Source organism: Bos mutus, unplaced genomic scaffold (genome assembly GCF_027580195.1).
Source record: "Bos mutus isolate GX-2022 unplaced genomic scaffold, NWIPB_WYAK_1.1 CTG303, whole genome shotgun sequence".
Classification (NCBI taxonomy): Eukaryota; Metazoa; Chordata; class Mammalia; order Artiodactyla; family Bovidae; genus Bos; species Bos mutus.
The window spans coordinates 30,639-50,000 of record NW_027219795.1 but is presented as its reverse complement, the minus strand read 5'-3'; the positions used below and the strand labels follow the sequence as shown (position 1 = coordinate 50,000).

The following is a 19,362-nucleotide window of genomic DNA, read 5'->3' as shown; positions in this document are numbered from 1 at the left end:
TTGCTTCATTTGGTATTATTTTCTCCCATTCTGAAGGCTGCCTTTTCACCTTGCTAATAGTTTCCTTTGATGTGCAGAAGCTTTTAAGTTTAATTAGGACCCATTTGTTTATTTTTGCTTTTATTTCCAATATTCTGGGAGGTGGGTCATAGAGGATCCTGCTGTGATGTATGTCAGAGAGTGTTTTGCCTATGTTCTCCTCTAGGCGTTTTATAGTTTCTGGTCTTACGTTGAGATCTTTAATCCATTTTGAGTTTATTTTTGTGTATGGTGTTAGAAAGTGTTCTAGTTTCATTCTTTTACAAGTGGGTGACCAGATTTCCCAGCACCACTTGTTAAAGAGATTGTCTTTAATCCATTGTATATTCTTGCCTCCTTTGTCAAAGATAAGGTGTCCATATGTGCGTGGATTTATCTCTGGGATTTCTATTTTGTTCCATTGATCTATATTTCTGTCTTTGTGCCAGTACCATACTGTCTTGATAACTGTGGCTTTGTAGTACAGCCTGAAGTCAGGCAGGTTGATTCCTCCAGTTCCATTCTTCTTTCTCAAGATCGCTTTGGCTATTCGAGGTTTTTTGTATTTCCATACAAATTGTGAAATTATTTGTTCTAGCTCTGTGAAGAATACCGTTGGTAGCTTGATAGGGATTGCATTGAATCTATAAATTGCTTTGGGTAGTATACTCATTTTCACTATATTGATTCTTCCAATCCATGAACATGGTATATTTCTCCATCTATTAGTGTCCTCTTTGATTTCTTTCACCAGTGTTTTATAGTTTTCTATGTATAGGTCTTTAGTTTCTCTAGGTAGATATATTCCTAAGTATTTTATTCTTTCCGTTGCAATGGTGAATGGAATTGTTTCCTTAATTTCTCTTTCTGTTTTCTCATTATTAGTGTATAGGAATGCAAGGGATTTCTGTGTGTTGATTTTATATCCTGCAACTTTACTATAATCATTGATTAGTTCTAGTAATTTTCTGGTGGACTCTATAGGGTTTTCTATGTAGAGGATCATGTCATCTGCAAACAGTGAGAGTTTTACTTCTTCTTTCCCAATTTGGATTCCTTTTATTTCTTTTTCTGCTCTGATTGCTGTGGCCAAAACTTCCAAAACTATGTTGAATAGTAATGGTGAAAATGGGCACCCTTGTCTTGTTTCTGACTTTAGAGGGAATGCTTTCAATTTTTCACCATTGAGGATAATGTTTGCTGTGGGTTTGTCATATATAGCTTTTATTATGTTGAGGTATGTTCCTTCTATTCCTGCTTTCTGGAGAGTTTTTATCATAAATGGATGTTGAATTTTGTCAAAGGCTTTCTCTGCATCTATTGAGATAATCGTACAGTTTTCATTTTTCAATTTGTTAATGTGGTGTATTACATTGATTGATTTGCAGATATTGAAGAATCCTTGCATCCCTGGGATAAAGCCCACTTGGTCATGGTGTATGATCTTTTTAATGTGTTGTTGGATTCTGATTGCTGGAATTTTGTTAAGGATTTTTGCATCTATGTTCATCAGTGATACTGGCCTGTAGTTTTCTTTTTTTGTGGGATCTTTGTCAGGTTTTGGTATTAGGGTGATGGTGGCCTCATAGAATGAGTTTGGAAGTTTACCTTCCTCTGCAATTTTCTGGAAGAGTTTGAGCAGGATAGGTGTTAGCTCTTCTCTAAATTTTTGGTAGAATTCAGCTGTGAAGCCGTCTGGACCTGGGCTTTTGTTTGCTGGAAGATTTTTGATTACAGTTTCAATTTCCGTGCTTGTGATGGGTCTGTTAAGATTTTCTATTTCTTCCTGGTTGAGTTTTGGAAAGTTGTACTTTTCTAAGAATTTGTCCATTTCTTCCACGTTGTCCATTTTTTGGGCATATAATTGTTGATAGTAGTCTCTTATGATCCTTTGTATTTCTGTGTTGCCTTTTGTGGTCTCTCCATTTTCGTTTCTAATTTTATTGATTTGATTTTTCTCCCTTTGTTTCTTGATGAGTCTGGCTAATGGTTTGTCAATTTTATTGATCCTTTCAAAGAACCAGCTTTTGGCTTTGTTGATTTTTGGTATGGTCTCTTCTGTTTCTTTTGCATTTATTTCTGCTCTAATTTTAAGATTTCTTTCCTTCTACTAACCCTAGGGTTCTTCATTTCTTCCTTTTCTAGTTGCTTTAGGTGTAGAGTTAGGTTATTTATTTGACTTTTTTCTTGTTTCTTGAGGTATGCCTGTATTGCTATGAACTTTCCCCTTAGGACTGCTTTTACAGTGTCCCACAGGTTTTGGGTTGTTGTGTCTTCATTTTCATTCGTTTCTATGAAAATTTTGGTTTCTTTTTTGATTTCTTCTGTGATTTGTTGGTTATTCAGCAGCGTGTTGATCAGCCTCCATATGTTGGAATTTTTAATAGTTTTTCTCCTGTAATTGAGATCTAATCTTACTGCATTGTGGTCAGAAAAGATGCTTGGAATGATTTGTTTTTTTGAATTTACCAAGGCTAGATTTATGGCCCAGGATGTGATCTATCCTGGAGAAGGTTCCATGTGTGCCTGAGAAAAAAGGTGAAATTCATTGTTTTGGGATGAAATGTCCTATAGATATCAATTAGGTCTAACTGGTCTATTGTATTGTTTAACGTTTGTGTTTCCTTGTTAATTTTCTGTTTAGTTGGTCTATCCATAGGTGTGAGTGGGGTATTAAAGTCTCCCACTATTATTGTGTTATTGTTAATTTCTCCTTTCATACTTGTTAGCATTTGTCTTACATACTGTGGTGCGCCCGAGTTGGGTGCATATATAATTGTTATATCTTCTTCTTGGATTGATCCTTTGATCATTATGTAGTGACCATCTTTGTCTCTTTTCACAGCCTTTGTTTTAAAGTCTATTTTATCTGATATAAGAATTGCTACTCCTGCTTTCTTTTGGTCCCTATTTGCATGGAAAATCTTTTTCCAGCCCGTCACTTTGTCTGTATGTGTCCCCTGTTTTGAGGTGGGTCTCTTGTAAACAACATATGTAGGGGTCTTGTTTTTGTATCCATTCAGCCAGTCTTTGTCTTTTGGTCGGGGCATTCAACCCATTTACGTTTAAGGTAATTACTGATAAGTATGATCCCGTTGCCATTTACTTTATTGTTTTGGGTTCGAATTTATACACCGTTTTTGTGTTTCCTGTCTAGAGAATATCCTTTAGTATTTGTTGGAGAGCTGGTTTGGTGGTGCAGAATTCTCCCAGCTTTTGCTTGTCTGAAAAGCTTTTGATTTCTCCTTCATACTTGAATGAGATCCTTGCTGGGTACAATAATCTGGGCTGTAGGTTATTTTCTTTCATCATTTTAAGTATGTCTTGCCATTCCCTCCTGGCTTGAATAGTTTCTACTGAAAGATCAGCTGTTATCCTTATGGGAATTCCCTTGTGTGTTATTTGTTGTTTTTCCCTTGCTACTTTTAATATTTGTTCTTTGTGTTTGATCTTTGTTAATTTGATTAATTATGTTAATGTGTCTTGGGGTGTTTCGCCTTGGGTTTATCCTGTTTGGGACTCTCTGGGTTTCTTGGACTTGGGTGATTATTTCCTTCCCCATTTTAGGGAAGTTTTCAACTATTATCTCCTCAAGTATTTTCTCATGGTCTTTCTTTTTGTCTTCTTCTTCTGGGACCCCTAGGATTCGAATGTTGTAGCGTTTAATATTGTCCTGGAGGTCTCTGAGATTGTCCTCATTTCTTTTAATTCGTTTTTCTTTTATCCTCTCTGATTCATTTATTTCTGCCATTCTATCTTCTAATTCACTAATCCTATCTTCTGCCTCTGTTATTCTATTTGTTGCCTCCAGAGTGTTTTTAATTTCATTTATTGCATTATTCATTATATATTGACTCTTTTTTATTTCTTCTAGGTCCTTGTTAAACCTTTCTTGCATCTTCTCAATCCTTGTCTCCAGGCTATTTATCTGTGATTCCATTTTGATTTCAAGATTTTGGATCAATTTCACTATCCTTATTCAGAATTCTTTATCAGGTAGATTCCCTATCTCTTCCTCTTTTGTTTGGTTTGGTGGGCATTTATCCTGTTCCTTTACCTGTTGGGTATTCCTCTGTCTCTTCATCTTGTTTAAAGTGCTGATTTTGGGGTGTCCTTTCTGTATTCTGGCAGTTTGTGGAGTTCTCTTTATTGTGGCGTTTCCTCGCTGTGTGTGGGTTTGTACAGGTGGCTTGTCAAGGTTTCCTGGTTAGGGAAGCTTGTGTCGGTGTTCTGGTGGGTGGAGCTGTATTTCTTCTCTCTGGAGTGCAATGAAGTGTCCAGTAATGAGTTATGAGATGTCTATATTTTTGGGGTGACTTTGGGCAGCCTGTATCTTGAAGCTCAGGGCTGTGTTCCTTTGTTGCTGGAGAATTTGCTTGGTATGTCTTGCCCTGGAACTTGTTGGCCTTTGTGTGGTGCTTGGTTTCAGTGTTGGTATGGAGGCATTTGATGAGCTCCTGTCAATTAATGTTCCTTGGAGTCAGGAGTTCCCTGGAGTCAGGGTTAGGACTTAAGCCTCCTGCTTCCAGTTATTGGTCTTATTTTTACAGTAGTTTCAAAACTTCTCCTTCTATACAGCACCATTGATAAAACATCTACATTAAAGATGAACAGTTTCTCTACTGTGAGGGTCACCCAGAGAGGTTCACAGCGTTACATGGAGAAGAGAAGAGGGAGGAGGGAGTTAGAGGTGACCCTAATGAGATGAGGTGGAATCAATAGTGGAGTGAGTGGACTAGCCAATAATCACTTCCTTATGTGCACTCCACAACTGGACCGCTCATAGATGTTCACAGAGTTATACAGAGAAGAGAAGACGGAGGAAGGAGATAGAGGTGGCTAGAAGGATAAATGGGGAGAATGAAAAGGAGGGAGACAGATCCAGCCAGTAATCAGTTCCCTGTGTGTTCTCCATGGTCTGGAACACACAGAAATTCACAGAGTTGAGTAGAGTAGAGAGGGGTTAGGGAGGAGACACAGGCGACCTGGTGGAGAATAAGGAGAGTCCAAAAGAAGAGAGAGCAGTTAAACCAGTAATCTCATTCCCTAGTGAAAAATGGGTACTGAAGATTGGGTTCTTAAAGGTACAAAATTGGTAACAAATACATAAAAGCAAAAATTAAAAATCTAGAGTAGAGTTTGGAATTTTAAAAATATGATGTTAAAGAAAAGAAGAAGGAAAAGAGAGAAAAAAAAAAAAGAAAAAAAACAACAAGGTCGCAAAAATTATAAAAAGAAAATATAGGTACAAAATTGATAACTAATACCAAAAAAAAAAAAAAAAGTAAAAATCTAGAGTAGAGTTTGGAATTTCAAAAATACAATGTTAAAAAAAGAAGAAGAAAAAGACAGACAGAAAACAAAAACATAAACAAAAAAAAAAACAATGTCACAAAAAATTATAAAGAAAATACAGGTACAAAATTGATATCAAATACCAAAAAAGCATAAATTAAAAATCTAGAGTAGAGTTTGGAATTTCAGATATACAATGTTATATAAAAGAAGAAGAGAAAGAAACAGAAAAAAAAAAAAAAACAGAAATTATAAAAAACTATAGGTACAAAATTGATAACAGATACCAAAAAAAGCTAAAATTAGAAATCTAGAGTTTTTGGAATTTCAAAAATACAATGTTAAAGAAAAGAAGAAGGGGGGGGAAAAAGGTCAAAAAATTATTAAAAATATATATATGAAGTTTGCTGAAGAAAAGAAAAAAAAAAAAAAAAGGGTTTTTTTTTTTTTTTTTTTGCAAAGTAGGTTATAGAAGTGAAAATTAAAGGAATAATAGAGGACTTAAAATTTTTTTTTTTTTAAAATAAAAAAGAAAGAAAGAAAGGATGATTGTAAATATAGTAAAAATATATCAAGGACTTTCTCTGGTTTTGTTGTGAGTATTATGGGTTCAGCTCATTTTTGGCTAGTTCCTTGGTCCAACTTTAATTTTTCAAGATCTATAGGCCCCTTCCTATGTAGTCGGTAGTAACCACAGGGTTTTAATCTATTGCCTGTAGCTTCCAAGGTGGTTCCCTCTGTTATAGCTTTTTCTGTTTGCTGGACTCTTCAGTGTCTGGTTTCCGCCCTGACACAAAGGGGACGGTGGAGGACACTTTTTTTTTTTTTTTTTTTTCTTTTTAGGCTCACTTGTTCAGTCGCGCTGTGGGGAGGGAGGGAGGGATGCTGCAAACAAGTAACACTGGCGTGTGCTCACAGTGCCTCAGCCACACTGGGTCTGCCCCCGCTCACGGCACGTGAAGCCTTCCTGCCCACACTGCTCAGACTCTAGGTTGTTCCACCGGGAACCATCCGTGGTCGGCCCTGGGCTGCCTGCACCTCCCAGGTCCAAGCCACTCAGGTTCAGGCACTCGGGTAGTCCTCAGAGGCACAGACTCGGTTGGGCCTGCGTTTTGTGCCCTTCCCAGGTCCGAGCAGCTCAGGTGATGAGGTGTTTGGTGAGCGTGATTGCTGCGACTTACCGCCTCCCTGCCGCTCGGTTATCTAGGTGTACAACCGGCACACCTTCTCAGGGAGATGTTGACCATCCAGAAGTTTTACAGATAATGTCTCTCTGGGGCTGCGATTGCCCCCTTCTGGCTCTGGCTGCATGTCACCGGAGGGGGAAGGTCTGCAGCAGGCTATCTCTGTTCAGTCCTTTGTTCAGTGCTCGGGCCTGGCGGTGTCTTAGGTTAGGGCTGGCTTTTCGCGTGATAGATATCCCACAGTCTGGTTTGCTAACCCAGATTATTTTGCTCAGATAGTGCTCAGGGTATTCAGACCAGGTCCTTACTCTAAGCGATGCAGCCCGCGCCGTGCCTCCCTGCCCAGCCCCCGCTTGCTAATGGCGTGTGCAGGTGTCTGCGCTGCTTCTCCGCTGGGGGAGTTACCGTAGGGCTCGCAATCTGCGAGTTCTAATTGTTTATTTTTTCTCCCTGTTATGTTGCCCTCTGTGCTTCCAAAGCTCGGCACAGATTCAGCAGTGAGAAGGTTTCCTGATGTTTGGAAACTTCTCTCTTTTTAAGACTCCCTTCCCGGGACGGAACTCCGTCCCTCCCTCTTTTGTCTCTTTTTTTGTCTTTTATATTTTTTCCTACCTCCTTTCGAAGACTTGGGTTGCTTTTCTGGGTGCCTGATGTCCTCTGCCGGCATTCAGAAGTTGTTTTGTGGAATTTACTCGGCTTTTAAATGCTCTTTTGATGAATTTGTGGGGGACAAAGTGTTCTCCCCATCCTACTCCTCCATCTTGGCTCCTCTTCTTGACATGACATTAGTAGTGCACTATCTGCTTAATTGGGTTTCCCTGGTGGCTCAGTGGTAAAGAATCCGCCTGCCAATGCAGGAGAAGCCCGTTTGATTCTTGGGTGGGGGAAGACCCCCTGGAGGAGGAGGAAATGGAAACCTAATCCAGTATTATTGCGGGGAGAACCCCATGGACACAAGAGCCTGGCAGGCTACAAGTCCATGAGGTCGCAAAAGAGGCAGACACCACTTAGCGACTAAACAACATCTGCTTAATACTTCTCACAGAAACATTAAAAGCCACTGGATTTGAGTCAAAATTCACGGAGAAGCTCTTCGGTGTTGACGAGCCTTTTTGGTAAGAGGACTTTATTCCCTGACCATCTGTCTAGGGGTGGTGGGGTACACAGAGTAGAGCCTGGACTATCAGACGCAGATTTTTGCTGCCCCCAGGCTCCGCCTAGCAGCGGGGTCGGGGGTAGACGCGAGCTGAGCCAGGATGAGGGAAAGAAAAAGGGATTCCGTTCGTCCCTTTCATCCCTAGCCCAATTTCTCAGGAAAACACACCACGCCGGCACAGTAATATCTCTAAAACCTTGTCTGTGGCACGCAGCTGCTTTGAAAGAAACTGAAATGTTAGGCACTCAGTCGCGTCCGACTCTTTGTGACCCCATCGGCTGCAGCCTGCCAGGCTCCTCTGCCCATGAAATTCCCCGGGGAAGAATCCTGAAGTGCTTTGCCATTCCCTTCTCCCGGGAATCCTCCCAACCTAGGGATCGTGCATTGCAGGTCTCCGGCATTGCACAGTCCTCACCGTCTGAGCCAGTGGGGAAGCAAACTCCCAGAGCACCTACTTCCGACCGCTGACTAAGGATCACTGGGGCTACTCAGGGTGGCGGACAGTTCATAAAACTTTCACAGAATCTCTCAAACTCGGGGATTGTGCTCCTAGGTCGCTCTGTCCGCAGACCCAGAGAGCAGCCACTAAAACCTGGACCTACCGTCTTCCCCTCTAGCCGCCAGCCCGCCAGCCAGCCCATAACTACAGCAGGAACCCGGCCAGGTGTCACCACCCGGGAACGGCGCCGCCACGCCTCTCCACTGCGCCTGCGCGAACCGCCACTCCCGCAGGGGCCGAGAGAACCTGCAGGACACGGCCGCGCAGGGCGGGGTCTAGAGGCACTTCGCGCCTGCGCAAAGGACACGACGGGAGGGGTCTAGACGCGCTCCGCGCCTGCGCAAAGGGCGCGACGGCGTCCTGCGTCGTTCCTTTTGAAACGAGTGGCGGGGAACTGCTCCGGAAGCCCCTGGCGTCGCTGTCTGCTGGGTGGAAACGTGTACCGTCATCCGTGGGCCTGGCCATGGCGCTGCAGCTCTCCCGGGAGCAAGGCATCACCTTGCGCGGGAGCGCCGAGATCGTGGCCGAGTTCTTCTGTAAGTTCTCCTCGCGCGAGGCGGAGGGCGGGGAGAGCCGAGCGCAGGCCGCCCGCAGGCCCGCGGCTCGGCCGGAGCGGCCCCGAATCCCGGCCCTTGTACCGCGGCCTCTGGTGCCGGCAGGAGGGATCAGGAAGTGGGGCGGCGGGCGCCGCCTCCGCTCGTGTTGCTTCCGGCAGAGGAGGCGGCCCGGGCGCTGCAGGGGCCCGCCTTGCGGGGGGGCCCCTTTGCGGGAGCGTTTCTTTCCAATGCAGAGCTCCTCCCACACCCCCCGCCCCCAACGGCGAGTGGCCTCGCGGGTGGACCGTGACGGGCTAGACTTCGGGAAGAGCTGTTCTGAGCTCGGCCAGGTGTACTTGCTGACAGAACCTGGCAAGACTGGTGAGGATAAGAGGAGGAAAGAGAGACGGGGAGAGGCCTGCCTGGGCTTGGTACCCATCTGTCAGTTGCCTGTTTTGACACCCTCTAATCATAAAATAGGCATTTGGACTTGTTTTACAATGAAATGGAATTTGGCATTGGTAGATTAGTGCAGTTTGGCATTTTCCTTCTGTTGCCACATAAATGCAGCTATCACTTAGACGCAAGATTTTAAGGATTTTTTTTAATGCCACTTTGTACCTACTCGGCTTTCAGCAAAACACAAACACGTGTTTAGACATTTATAACTTTACACTATTAATGAAACCATAGCCCCATCTACATATGCTTTATTTTCCCTGAAGTTACAACGTGATGATGACTTTAATATTTATGTTTTCAGCATTTGGCATCAACAGTATTTTATATCAGCGTGGCTTATATCCATCGGAAACCTTTACTCGGGTGCAGAAATATGGACTCACCTTGCTTGTAACTACTGATCCTGAGCTCATAAAATACCTAAATAATGTGGATCAACTAAAAGGTATTTTATTGTTGGACACAGTTTTGAGTTTTGCAGGCCTTAATGTTAATAGGATCCTCGGGCTTCCCAGGTGACTCAGTGGTAAAGAATCCACCTGCCAATGTAGGAGACACAGAAGACCCAGGTTCCATCCTGAGTCTGGAAGATCCCCTTGAATAGGAAATGCCAACTCACTCCAGTATTCTTGTCAGGATAATCCCCTGGACAGAGGAGCCGGGCAGGTTACAGTCCATTGGGTTGTAAAGAGTTGGATACCAGCACACCTACGATCCACATTTTCTAGTTTCTTGGCGGTCATTTTTCAGCTCTGTACAGGGTAGTGTAAACCGCACTACCATCTCCGATACAGTTTGGGAGGGAAGCAAATAACATACAAATTGAAAGAATTCCCACCCTTCCTCCACTTTTGAGTAGGCTGAATATTTTAAGGTTCGGAATCTGATATGGCTTAACAAAACAATCTCCATCAACTCCTTCAGGGATGATAGAACACATTGGAGTTTTATGTAATTATGATGGCATTCGTTATCTGAGAAAAATCCACTGCATATATTTTTTGTAGCTGCTTGGAGTCTAAAGCCATCATTATATATATTAAGATGAAGGAACTAAAATCAGATTCAACTTAGGGAACTAAACTTTAAGAAGAAGGAACTACTAAATAACAGCACTCATTGGAATTTTCTTATTTTTCACCTGTTTCCATTTGTCTTTTTTTTTTTTTTTTTAATCATGCCTGTGAGTCAGTAAGCCTTTTCTGTCTGCACACTCATTTTCTTCTTTTAGCTCAAGGAGTTGCAGTATTGTTGGATCAGTATGCTCCATCTATTCCTTTTATTTCTAGAATTTCTACTAGTTTCTTTTTCATATTTCTCTCCACTTAGGATTCTCATTTCTAATTTCTCTGTGTTGTAAGATGTTTCTCCCTTTCTGCTCATTAGATCTTCCAAAATACTAGTTCTAAAAATACTACAGCCGCATTTTTTTTTTTTTTTAAAATTCCTGAATCACTTTTGTTGTTTCAACTAGCTTCATTTTCAGATTACATCATTGCGTTTTCATTAACTTCAGAGCTAAGCCACCCATAGTCATTCCTACGGCTGCACTCAGATTGTTTGCTATGGAACCTCTAGGCAACTATGGATGTATATCTTCATCTTAATCTGAAGAAGTAGCAAGCCAGCCTTGCCTAAGTTACTGGTTTTTGGTTTGTGTCCTTTGAGACCAATAATTTCTTGTCAGATGTATCTACACTTGAAAGGTTGTTGTTGAATCATTTCTTGTCGTCAAGTAGGTTCTGGGCCAAGAGGCGGAACCGACTTGGAGACAGAGTTTGGGGTAAAGGCATAGTACATTAGCATAGCTTAAGACAAACATTTCCATAAGAAAAAGGCATTGGTTATCTCTAGACTCGAGAATAGCTAACTTCAGGTGAAGCCGGGTGTCATTATGGCAACACAATATTTTAAGAGAAACCTCCCTTTAAATTTGTATAGAGAAGGAAAAAATATTGCTAGTTTGTTTCCTCCTGCCGCTTAAGAGAGATAAAAATGTCTGACACTTGCAGGCTATTTCCTCTATTTGGAGACCCCTGGCCTTCCTGCCTGTTACCCTCTCATTCCCCCCTTTTCTTTTAGGAGAATTATGTTGCCTAGGGAAAAGGGGCGTCGTTCTCATTCCATAACTACTTCCGAGCTGACAAGGGGCGTTGTCCCTAAATTGGTGAGGCAACATATTCTCCTAATCCTCATATTGAGGATATCTGATCCAGGGGCCCCAAATAATAGCTGGAGGAAGCTACAGTAGTAGCAGGAGTTTGAGCAATCATTTGTAACTTAGAAGCTTTCATGCGCCTAGAAACAAATCCAGTTATACAATTACAGATGCAGGGAGCAAACAGCAAGAACAAAACATTCAGAATCAAAACTAAAAGTCACATTATGTCCATAGTTAAAGTACAAAGTATTGCATCAGTCCATTTTAGGGTTGGTAGATGTCATCAGATGAATAAGAGACATTGCATGTGATTGTTGTCGAAGGTATTCACAGACTTGGAGAAAGTCTTTTCCTTGAAGTGGGGATGTCCACCACGGGAAGCCTTCCACTGACGAAGAGGGGAGCGCTCCGCAGACCCAGCAGTTAGACCGATTGTGGAATGCAGCATAGGAGTGAGCCCAGGACAGGAATATATTGTCTTGAGGATACAACAGCAGACTCAGGATATTTGGAGTCAGCAGAAGTAGACTCACATAGATTATCAGGCCCATCCGCTGCCCTTTGCTTAACTCTAGAGCTCGGGTCAGGGCCACAAGCTCCGCTAACTGAGCATTGGTTCCCTGGGGGAGAGATTTTGCTTCCAAAACCTGTTCAGCAGTCACCATGGCGTAACCTGCTTTATGCTTTCCATCCTGAACAAAAGAACTGCCATCTGTAAATATTTCCATGTCAGGATTGTCTAATGGGGTATCCTTTAGATCCTCCCGAGCTGCATAGTTTAAGGTTAGGAATTGAGAACAATCGTGATCAGGTGTTTCATTTTCCTTCTCAGGAAGGAAAGTGGCAGGATTTAAATTTCCACAAACTTTAAGCTTAGTTACTGGTCCTTCTAACAACAATGACTGATACTTAAGAAGCCTACTGTCTGTCATCCAAATATTAACCTTAGAATTTAAGATTCCACTCACATCATGAGAAGTCAGTACAGTAAGGTTTCATCCATTAATTATTTTTAAAGCTTCAGGTGCTAATAAAGCCGTTGCCCCAATTACTCTTAGGCAGTGGGGCCACCCACGTGCAACTACATCTAGTTCTCTGCTTAGATAAGCAATAGGTTGTTGGTGAGGCCCTCGGGGTTGTGTCAAAACTCCCAATGCCACACCTTTTCTTTCAGTGACAAACAAATTAAATTCTGACCCTGTGGGCAAGCTCAGAGCTGGAGCTTGCAGGAGAGCAGTCTGAAGAACCTTAAAAGCCTTTTGAGTTTCTGGAGACCAAACCAGTTTGTCAGTTTGGGCCTGCTGAGTTTCAGCTATAAGTTTATATAAAGGCCGGGCAAGTTCCCCATAACCCGGAATCCAAATGCGACAGTAACCTGTGATTCCCAAAAATCCTCTCAATTGTCTTAAAGTCATAGGTAGGGGTGATTTAGTATAGGTTTAATTCTCTCAGGGCCTATGGCCCTAGTCCCTTCTGATATGATTAGGCCCAGATATCTAACCGATTGTTGACAAAGCTGAGCCTTTTCTCTTGATGCCTTGTAACCACAGCCTGCCAGAAAGTTTAAGAAATCTTCTGAGGCTCATGAACAAGCTTCCTCTGTCTCAGCACAGAGCAAAATATCATCTACATATTGTAACACCACTGCTTCAGAGCTGTTAAAGTTTTGTAAATCCCGTGACAAACTTTGTCCGAATAAGTGAGGACTGTCACGAAATCCCTGGGGCAAAACTGTCCAGGTTAACTGAGAAGCTGGCTGCGTAGGGTCTTCAAAGGCAAATAGGAATTGACTTTCTTCTGCCAAAGGCACTGAATAGAAGGCATCCTTTAAATCAATTACTGAGAAATATTTGGCCCGTTCAGGAATTTCAGACAATAGAGTGTAAGGATTAGGCACCACGGGGTGTAAAGGAACTACAGCCTCATTTATTATTCGTAAATCTTGAACTAGTCTCCATTTACCATTTGATTTCTTTATACCCAAAATAGGAGTGTTGCAAGGACTGTTACAGGGAATTAATAGTCCCTGTTCCTTTAAATTTTCGATGATGGGTTTTAACCCTTCTTTAACTTCAGGTTTCAGTGGATACTGCTTCTTATGTGGAAATACGTGTGGGTCTTTGAGCTTAACAACTACAGGAATAGCATTTTGTGCTCGACCCACAGATTTTCCATCAGCCCATACTCTAGGATTTACATTTTGTTCAATAAAAGGGAGAGAAAGGGAAGGCTCCATATTCATGAAAACAGAGGCATGGACCTTGCTCAGTATATCCCTTCCCAAAAGGGGTGAGGGAGATTCTGGCACAATCAGGAACTCGTGTGAAAACAGCACAGAATCCCAGTTGCAAGATAAAGAATAACTGAAATAATACCTTTTGGCTTGTCCAGACAGTCCCATTACGGAAGTGGATCGGGAGAAGAAAGTGGGCCAGGGGCTTCAGTAAGTATTAAGTTGCCCCAGTATCTAAAAAGGAAATCGACGGATTGGCCCCCACAACTATTAATACCCGGGTTCCTCAGGTGTAATTAGGACGGGAGCTTGTGTGGGGACCCCGGGCACCTTCAGTCCTGATTGTCTTGAAGTCCGACCCGGAGACCTCGCCTCTGGGGGCAGTCTCTCTTCCAGTGTGGTCCTTTGCAGACCGGACATGGAGCCGGGGCGGCTTAGATGCCTGAGGGCAATCCCGCTTGAGGTGCCCCTCCTTTCCACAGCAGTAGCAAGCCCATCCCTTTTCACCTGGGCCCCTCTGGGCATTTTTCAGGCTGTTTAAGAACGTTTTTTCATAGCCATGGCGAAGGCTTCCGCCTTTTCCTTTGTCTTTTTGCCTTTCTTTCTTTTCCTCATATTCCCTACCATAATAGACTGTCTGAGCCAGTTGTAACAGAGTATCTAAAGACTGATTTGGTCCATACGCCTGTTTTAATAGCTTACGGCGGATATCTGGAGCCAACTGAGTAAGAAATCTATCTTTTAAGATCACTTTTCCCTTTCACTTTCGGATCAATCTCAGTGAATCTCTGAGGGCCTTCTCTCAGTCTATCTAGGAATTTACCAGGAGCTTCTTTCTCTTCCTGTTCTATACTGCCAATTTGCCATAGTTTAAAGGCTTAGAACGCTTCTGCCTAAGTCCTTCAAGAATACATCTAACAAAATGACTCTGATCCCATCTTCCTTTAGCTGTGTTGTAGTCCCAGTCTGGTTCTATAGTTGGGACCGCTGATTCCCAGTGGGGAGGGCCGCTATCTCGTTCTCCCTCTTCCCTACTGATTCATTACAAGCCACTCATCTCCATAAGCAAAAAACTCAGTCTTTGACTCAGGAGTCAGCGTTTGTCCCAAGATATACATCACATCCTTCCAAGTGAGGTCATAAAGCAGAGTAACACCTTTAAAAGCTCTAATATATTTTTCTGGGTCCTCTAAATAGTCCCCAAATCCTCCTTGATTCTTTGTATTTCTTGATAAGAAAAAGGCTTATTAACTCTCACAGACTGATTATTTCTCCTGGTGGGTGTTTCATAAAGAGGCAACAGCTTGTGTGGCTGTTCCTCAGTCTCTCTGGCTGCTCTGCATATGATCCCAGGGATAGATTGGAGAAACCTGTTTCTCCTCTTCTCTTTGTCTCCTGTCCTCCATCTCATCTCTTACTTTTGGTCTGAGTTTCTACTGAAACCAGAGTAGTCTGAGGTCGTACTGAGACAGGAGTTGTTTGGACCTCCATGTGGGCAGTTTGAATCCCAGTTTGGAGTCCCAGGTACGGGGGCAAAAGTAAGAGGACAGGAGGGAGCTGAAGATTTCACGCCCAAATCTATACCCTTAGGACATAAGTCTGGCATATTTCTATGCTACTTCTACCCATTTCCCTTGTTCCTTTCTTTGTAGAACAGTATTATACTTAAGAGACCCTCCAACTGGCCACCGTTACGTCCTCCAATGGATACCGTGGCCATGCAGTATCACATACGAAGACCAGGTGTGTCTTCTTTAAGCCCTGGGGATCAAATCTATCCCAGTTTTTCAGGATACAGTTCAAAGGAGTGAGGCTGGAATTGTTAGCTCCCATCTGTAAGAGAGACCAGCGCCATTTTTTCTACCGGAGGCGTCCTCCCTGCTCTAGATGGGGTGTAGACAGACATTACACCAAAAGCTTTTCCTTCCTGGTCGGACTTAGTCTGTCCCTTACCGACGCAGGCGCCGTACTCTTGGGGATGTACCAGGGGTTAGCATCCCTACTTGACGTCCAGCTCTTCACCCTTAACCTTTGCCTCTGATGTCACCCGGGTGAATCAGAGTAACCTTCCGAATGCCTCCCAAGCTAAGACCATTGTAGGAAACATTCGTCACCTGAGTGCCTGTGTACGACCCTGAGTATTTCTGACCACAATAAGACCGACGCGAACATAAAACTGAGATGTTCTTTCCAAGCATCACCACACCAGTATAACAGCCTCCTCTGATCCACTAAGAGCCGGCATTACCAAAGGAAAAAAAACCCATTCCCAATCTGAGTAACCTTTAACCTCAGAGATGTTCTGGGAGCTAGAGCTCCATCTAGCTTCCGAACTTTCGATTCTCTAGCGAGGCTAGACACTTTCTTGACTACCAATCCAAGTTTGGGACCTAAGCCACAGTACACAGTAACAGTATAGATCACACGTCCCTTGAAAGTCTATGATCCGATAGATTAGGTTAGTACTTCTAATTCCCAAGGCGTTATGAAATGGTCAAAGAGACCGAAAAGTTTGACCGAGAAAGGAGAGTTCGGTCCACACGCTTTGCCCATTTCTGGTCAGTTCCCGAAGGAGACATTGGGTGCCTCTTGGCATTGGCAGGTCGGTATAACGCCCGACAGGTTTCTGCCATAAGCCGTATGAGATCACCGTGGAACTGCAGAGCAGGGCTCCTTACTTGTTTTACGCAGGGCATGTCATTCATTCACACAAGCACACGGTTGAGTTAGTAAAGCACAGCAGAAAACGTGTTCGCTAAGAGAACAAAGAACTAAAGCTCCAAGCATCCTTACCTTGTCCTGAAGGATCCCGGACGAGCCCCAAGATGAAAGGTTTGTTGAATCACGCGAATACACTTTCTTGGCCCCGGAGGAGAAGAATTCAATCCGGGGCCAGAGACGCGAGCTTGATCGCTCAGAGCTTTTGTGTAATAAAGTTTTATTGAAGTATAAAGGAGATAGAGAAAGCTTCTGACATAGGCATCAGAAGGGGGCAGAAAGAGTACCCCCTGCTGGTCTTTAGCTGGATGTTATATAGTCACTAGCAGTCTGTTAATGAAAGAAAGGAATATCTTAAAATTCAGAATGGCACCAGGCCCCTCACCCATAAGATGCATTTTGGGATAAATGGTTTATCCTGGGCCATAAAATGATTAACTTGAATCTTGAAGAAGGGCAGACCACCATACAAATAGTTTCATTTACATAGATTAGGGAACAATATCCATACTGGTTTGTCAAGTAGGTTCTGGGCCAAGAGGCGGAACCGACTTGGAGACAGAGTTTGGGGTAAAGGCATAGTACATTAGCATAGCTTAAGACAAACATTTCATAAGAAAAAGGCATTGGTTATCTCTAGACTCGAGAATAGCTAACTTCAGGTGAAGCTGGGTGTCATTATGGCAACACAATATTTTAAGAGAAACCTCCTTTAAATTTGTATAGAGAAGGAAAAAATATTGCTAGTTTGTTTCCTCCTGCCGCTTAAGAGAGATAAAAATGTCTGACACTTGCAGGCTATTTCTCTATTTGGAGACCCTGGCCTTCCTGCCTGTTACCCTCTCACACTTTCCTACTTAATTTCTCCCTTTTAGTTAAAATGGAGGAAATGCTTTACAGGCAAACTATTCAGTCTTTTAAATTCCACTTCTCTAGCCTTAGGAACTTTACCCTATTTCTCTCTCTCTCTTTTTTTTTTTTTTTTATTTAAAAAAATTATACATGTGTTCCCCATCCTGAACCCTCCTCCTCCTCCTCCCTCCCCCATCCCATCCCTCTGGGTCGTCCCAGTGCACCAGCCCCAAGCATCCAGCATCGTGCATTGAACCTGGACTGGTATCTCGTTTCATACATGACATTTCACATGTTTCAATGCCATTCTCCCAAATCTTGCCACCCTCTCCCTCTCCCACAGAGTCCATAAGCCTGTTCTATACATCAGTGTCTCTTTTGCTGTCTCTCGTATACAGGGTTATCGTTACCATCTTTCTAAATTCCATATATATGTGTTAGTATACTGTATTGGTGTTTGTCCTTCTGGCTTACTTCACTCTGTATAATAGGCTCCAGTTTCATCCACCTCATTAGAACTGATTCAAATGTATTCTTTTTAATGGCTGAGTAATACTCCATTGTGTATATGTACCACTGCTTTCTTATCCATTCATCTGCTGATGGACATCTAGGTTGCTTCCATGTCCTGGCTATTATAAACAGTGCTGCGATGAACATTGGGGTACACGTGTCTCTTTCCCTTCTGGTTTCCTCAGTGTGTATGCCCAGCAGTGGGATTGCTGGATCATAAGGCAGTTCTATTTCCAGTTTTTAAAGGAAATCTCCACACTGTTCTCCATAGTGGCTGTACTAGTTTGCATTCCCACCAACAGTGTAAGAGGGTTCCTTTTTCTCCACACCCTCTCCAGCATTTATTATTTGTAGACTTTTGGATCGCAGCCATTCTGACTGGTGTGAAATGGTATCTCATAGTGGTTTTGATTTGCATTTCTCTGATAATGAGTGATGTTGAGCATCTTTTCATGTGTTTGTTAGCCATCTGTATGTCTTCTTTGGAGAAATGTCTATTTAGATCTTTGGCCCATTTTTTGATTGGGTCATTTATTTTTCTGGAGTTTAGCTGGAGGAGTTGCTTGTATATTTTTGAGATTAGTTGTTTGTCGGTTGCTTCATTTGCTATTATTTTCTCCCATTCTGAAGGCTGTCTTTTCACCTTGCTAATAGTTTCCTTTGATGTGCAGAATCTTTTAAGTTTAATTAGGTCCCATTTGTTTATTTTTGCTTTTATTTCCAATATTCTGGGAGGTGGGTCATAGAGGATCCTGCTGTGATGTATGTCAGAGAGTGTTAAGCTACCAACAGTATTCTTCACAGAGCTAGAACAAATAATTTCACAATTTGTATGGAAATACAAAAAACCTCGAATAGCCAAAGCGATCTTGAGAAAGAAAAATGGAACTGGAGGAATCAACCTACCTGACTTCAGGCTCTACTACAAAGCCACAGTTATCAAGACAGTATGGTACTGGCACAAAGACAGAAATATAGATCAATGGAACAAAATAGAAAGCCCAGAGATAAATCCACGCACATATGGACACCTTATCTTTGACAAAGGAGGCAAGAATATACAATGGATTAAAGACAATCTCTTTAACAAGTGGTGCTGGGAAATCTGGTCACCCACTTGTAAAAGAATGAAACTAGAACACTTTCTAACACCATATACAAAAATAAACTCAAAATGGATTAAAGATCTCAACGTAAGACCAGAAACTATAAAACTCCTAGAGGAGAACACAGGCAAAACACTCTCTATTTCCTCTCTCTTATGTTGTCAATTTCTTTGTTTCCATTTGGATTTTTCCCATTGGTTTCATTTCCATTTTTAAGAGAGAAAAAAATCACCAACTTCCCCATATCTTCAAATTACCACTCAATCTCTTTTTCACAGGTAAGCTGATAAAAGTTGTTCACATATGCCAGGAGTGAGCAAGGCCAACAGGCCAGATCCAGCAAGTGGCTTATTTTGTACTGCTTGCAAGCTAAGAATATTACATTTTAAAGAAGACTATGCTACGTAGGTGACCCAAAGCCTTCAATATTTCTAAAATATTTTCTATCTCTTTAAAAAAAAAAAAACTGATTCCTGAATAAAATATTCTCAGTTTCTAAGATTGAGGGCTCAGTCTGAGGCCCTCTTAACAGTAATCTCTCTCTAGTTGACCTCTTACATGTACATACATAATTCTAGTAACAACTTTTGTATCTGACTCATGAACCAATATCTAACCAAAGCCTCTCC

General features: G+C 42.4%; 1 pseudogene; it reads left to right on the top strand.

The window, feature by feature from the left end:
- Positions 1-19,362, top strand: part of LOC138986954 (mitotic spindle assembly checkpoint protein MAD2A-like) — a 51,627-nt pseudogene that overhangs the window by 27,400 nt on the left and 4,865 nt on the right.